The 4,919-nt window shown below is 51.4% G+C and overlaps 1 long non-coding RNA gene across 1 annotated transcript; it reads right to left on the minus strand.

Annotated features, from left to right (window-relative positions):
* Positions 1–1,099: 1,099 nt before the first annotated feature.
* On the minus strand, positions 1,100–4,919 carry LOC148123159 (uncharacterized). Its single transcript, XR_015737312.1, has 2 exons — positions 4,782–4,919; positions 1,100–3,106 (listed from the first exon to the last, which is right to left on the minus strand). It is a non-coding gene; the product is annotated as an uncharacterized LOC148123159 (long non-coding RNA).

Below are 4,919 nucleotides of genomic sequence, written 5' to 3' on the forward strand. Positions count from 1 at the left end.
TCACTGTGGGTGAGAAGCCCAGATCACAAAGAGCCTGGAGGAGGAAACGGGAAAGTGGATGTGGCGGGGCGACCTGGGGCCCTCAGGCCTTCTTCTGATCCATTCTGGATGAATGCCATTGAGTGAATGAATGCCATTAGTGAGTGAAATGTCATTGTGGGCGGTGTCGCAAAGGTGCAGACTTGCTACATCTGTGTTGTTCAAACCTCACCACCCCTAAGGAAGGCAGGCCCGTTGCTAGGCTCCTGGGAGATAACCTCCAACCGCAGAACAACTGTGCCCAGCCTTGTGTTTGAGCGGGGCCTCTGCAGTAGGTGAGACCAAGTGACAAAGATTGGCCATGCAGGGCCATCTGCATGTTTCTGACCCTCAATAAGCACTGTAGATGCCAAAGTTTGGGGTATCTTCCTATTGTCAGTAATTTGCGCCACAGGCTAAAGCTTTGTGAACCCAACACAGGAGATTCCTCTGGGAGTCCAGGTCCACTGTCTCCTGGACTCATTAACCTTGCTGAGTTCAGTCTGTATCTTGTCACTATGATAAACAATGACTGGGTTGTTCCTCCAGCCTTTCTGAGGGCTTACTGAGCACAGCTGATCTGAGCCGCCATCATTAGAGATGGCCTATAACAGAAGAAGGGGTGGCAGCAGAGTCTAGTCATTTTGGGGTGCCTCTACTGCCAGAACATTGCCTCCTGGCTTCTTTAAACCGCGTTTGCTCGGAAGCTTGCCCAGCCTTGGTCCCCATATGCCGGGTGTGGCCAGAGGGTCACAGTAATCCAACCCCAGGACTGGGCATGCCCAGCAGGAGCCGCAGTGAAGGAGGAGGAAACTGAGCCTGGTCCAAAGGCTCATAGCTAGTTAGCTCCTGGCAGCCCAGGTCTGTGTAACTCTAGGACCTAGGTAGCTCTCCAAGCTGTGCTGAGAATGGGACCATAGCGGCAGCCTTGGGGAATTCTGTGGGCATGAACTGGGCCACCAGGGTGTGTTGCAGAAGGGCCATGACTGATCCCTTCTTCAGAGCTCTCCACTTTTCCAGAGGTCTGAAAAAGTGCTTCTCCTCCATCAAGAGAAGCAAGATGACATTCACTTAAAAAACGTTTGTGTCACATTTATTTATTGATTGGGTGGGAGCAAATGCACAACACAGAACATGTGTGAAGGTCAGAGGACAGCATGCTGGAAACGGGTCTTTCCTTCTTCCACGTGGGGCCCAGTGGTTGACCTCAGGTTGACCTCTGGCAGCAAGTGTCTTTACTGACTGAACCATCTTCCCTGAGGTGCTATTCTCAGGGGATTGAGAAAGAAGGAGAAGGCATGTGGGGTCTTGGATTCAGCTCCTTCCCGATTTGTGTGTGGCAGCTCACCCTGTCATACCACAGAAGACACAGACTGGCCCAGTGTGCCACCCCCTCAGATCCTGGCTAGCGGAAAGAGGCTGGGAGGAAGTCAAACTCCAGGGACTTCTGGCTCTCCCTCTGGTGCAGGGTCCAGTTCTCTGTTAGAACAACAAGGTGCTGCGCCGCAGGAGTTGAGGATGGCAGACAGGGAGACCCTTGTCCCTGCAGTTGAGGTCTTAGAACCTCAGCTGGGCTCACTAAACCAACAAGCAGTATAGATTAACCCTGCTTAATCTTCTTGTGAGGCCCTACCTATTATGCAAAGAATCCTGGGAGTTGTAGTGTTTTAAGTTTCTTTTGTTTTGTTTGTTTGTTTGTTTTTGAGACAGGGTTTCTCTGTATAGCAGTCCTGGCTGTCCTATAATTCACTCTGTAGACCAGGCTGACTTCAAATTCACTGAGAGCTGCCTGCCTCTGTCTTCCAAGTGCTGCCTTCCAAGTGCTGCCTTCCAAGGACTTGCACCACTACCGCCCAGCGGGAGTTGTAGTTTTTAAGGTTGTAGTTTGCTTATTTATTTGTTTGTTTTCTTGAGACAGGGTTTCTCTGTGTAGCTTTTGGAGCTAGTCCTGGAACTTGCTCTATAGACCAGGCTGGCCTCGAACTCACAGAGATCTGCCTGGCTCTGCCTCCCAAGTGCGGTGGTTAAAGGCATGCACCATCACTGCCTTGCTAAGATTGTAATTTTAAGGTCTCCTCGTGCTATCCTAGAAGTGAGAATGGAGACAGAGAAGAAGGGAAGGAGGGAGGGAGGGAAGGAGGGAGGGAGGGAGGGAGGGAGGGAGGAAGGGAGGGGAGAATGGTTCCGTCTTCTTGCTAAGGAGCCAGATAGAGTTGCCTTTCCTCAGAGCAGCCTGGGGTATTTCATCCCTCCTGCCACCTCCAGACGGTAGCCAGGTGTCCCCAGTGTCTTGCGGGTCATGGACAGCAGCATGGTGCCAAATTGAATTGAATGCTGGCTTCCCTCCCCGGCTGGTCTCCATCACTGCCCTCTGGACAGAAGCTCAGGACACAAGAAGGTCACCTGTTTGTCACAGGGGGAGGTGGGGAGAGGATGTGATGGTTGTTAGTGGGGTTTTAGGATAAGGCTGGGGTGAACTAGGGATCGGTTTGGCTACCTGTTTCAACATGCCAATTAGAAAGAGGCACAGACAAAGATATAGATAGTCAATGTGGCTACCCTGGAAGAAGAGTTAAAGGGATTCGGTGACCCTGGGCTTCTCTCCTGAGGCACTGATGGGAGCTTTGGGATGCAACAGAGGAAGAATTGGGTTAGAGGCTGACGCATCTATGAGTTCTGCTGTTCCTGGAATCCAAAGTGGCTGAAGGTTAGGGCAATGCCCAGAGACCTTGGTGAGGGCATTCTGGAGCAGGGCATTGTGGGAGCTGACCTTCAGTTATTTCTTCACTTTTGTTTTCATTTCTTTTCCTTTTCTTTCTTTTTTTCTTTTCTAGTTTTTCGAGACAGGGTTTCTCTGTAGCTTTGGATCCTGTCCTGAAACTAGCTCTTGTAGACCAGGCTGGCCTTGAACTCACAGAGATCCGCCTGCCTCTGCCTCCTGAGTGCTGGGATTAAAGGTGTGCGCCACCACTGCCTGACTATTCCCTCACTCTTATTTCTGCATCTTCAGACTCTCAGGTCCTGAGTTCAACCAGGTTGGCAATATCCTGAAGAATCAGCACACTGATGAATTAAGCAGGAATGTGACCTAAAGGGACGATAAAATGAAGGTATGAGGCACAGCATGGCGGCACACGCCTTCAATCCCAGCCCTCAAGAGGCAGAGGCAAGTGGATCTCTGTGAATTCGAAGTCACCTTGGTCTACACAAGGAGCTCCCAAGATAGCTCAGGCTACGTAGTGAGGCCCTTCCTCAAACAAACAAAAGTGAGAAAATAAAACAAGCAGAATGGAGCAGGGGTCTACAGACATGGTCCTGAACCTCTCTTCCCTCACTGAGTACTGTTGCCGGGATTGGGATCCAAGACTGAACTCTCTGCTTGATCTCCAACTCTTGTGAATGTTGTTGAAAGAATTCAACCAGAGTGTGGAAAAGAGGCGGTTTATCGCAAGGTGGAGAATGCTCTCCTGGGATGGGAGTGGACAGGGGGCCAAGCACTCCAGGGAGTGCAGAGGGGGCCAAGCACTGTCTACCAGTACTATCTACCCTTCAGACAGGCTCTGTGAATTCCTAAAGCTCCCAGAACCTGTCACGCTGGCTTCCTGTTCAGGTGAGTGACTGGTCTGTCTGCATCCACCCTTCCAGGAAAGGACAATCCTAGCCTCCTCCTTTAACACTAAGCCCGCTGCTAGATAAGGATCGTGCAGGATTTAGATAGTTATCCATTAATGACTCTTAAGGCGACACATCTCCACCCAGGCCAGAACTGTGACTCAGAGCCCATCCTTTTGGCCTCTAATGAAAGTCCTGAAACTACAGTTCCAGTTTTACACGGCTGATGGCCAGGGAGGGTGTCACGTCCTTAACCTGCAGCCCCAGGCAATATCTGAGTAGCCCCAGTCAATACCAACGTTCTCACCGGCTTCCCTCAAGATTGCAAGAGAGCTGCCAGCAACAAACCGAGGCAGCATGCTTCCTGCTTCCTTTCTCATTCTCAGAGATGGCAAAGAACTATCCTCTAAACTGGACTGGGCCTCTCCTTTGCTTTTGACGAGGCAGGCCACTGTCACTAATTATAAGCCCATCCCTGTGGCAGTCTCCAGGAAACTGTAGGGTACCAGTTAGTCTCTTATGTTGTTGGTCCAAGTATTGACCAGGCAGGCTGACCTGGCAGGCTGACCCTGATGGAGCCCTGCACTGTGTGTGAGGGTCACCTGGGTAAACTCGAATCTGACAGAGGAGTCGTTTGCATTTTTTCAGTATGCCTTTGACTCTCATAGGCAGAGCTGGGTGAGCGGTTAGGCCCCTCGCTCCTGCCCCCACCATTTGCCCAGCTGGCTCCATCCTGGCTCTGCTTTCCGGCTGGCAGTTTTGTTTGCTCCAGGCCACATGGGGTGGGGGTGGGGCTTGTTCTTTTTGGCAAGAGGATTGAGCTCTGCACCCAGGCAGACCGCAAGGGTAAGCCTTCCCCAGGAAGGAATGTTTCTAACTATTGCAAACCCAGCGGCAGACAGTTGAGAGCTGTGAGCCAAGCAGCCTAACCAGCAGTGACAAGACGGGGAGCTTCCAGGTAGTGAAGGCTTGGAGTTAGAGTCATTGTCTAGCACGCCTGAAACCCTAGGGTCAATCTCCAGGCAGATAAATAAAATAAATTAAACTCTGAAAACAAGTCTACTTAGGTCATTGTGTTACAGAAAGGAGGGCCTTTAATGAAGAAGCTAGGGGACAAGAGAGCAAGGCCCAGGGAGGGGATGGGAACTTACTTGGTGGCCAGGGAGATCTCTTGGCGCGGCTGGTTTCACATGGGGTAGTTGAGGGTAGCTAAGGAGTGTGTTGCCCTGTTCCCTTGGGGAAGCTGCGGGTTCCCCGTGGGTCCTGCGGTCTAGGCAGTCCGTAGAGAA

The sequence above is a fragment of the Myodes glareolus genome, chromosome 2 (assembly GCF_982192425.1).
Source record: "Myodes glareolus chromosome 2, mMyoGla1.1, whole genome shotgun sequence".
Lineage (NCBI taxonomy): Eukaryota > Metazoa > Chordata > Mammalia > Rodentia > Cricetidae > Myodes > Myodes glareolus.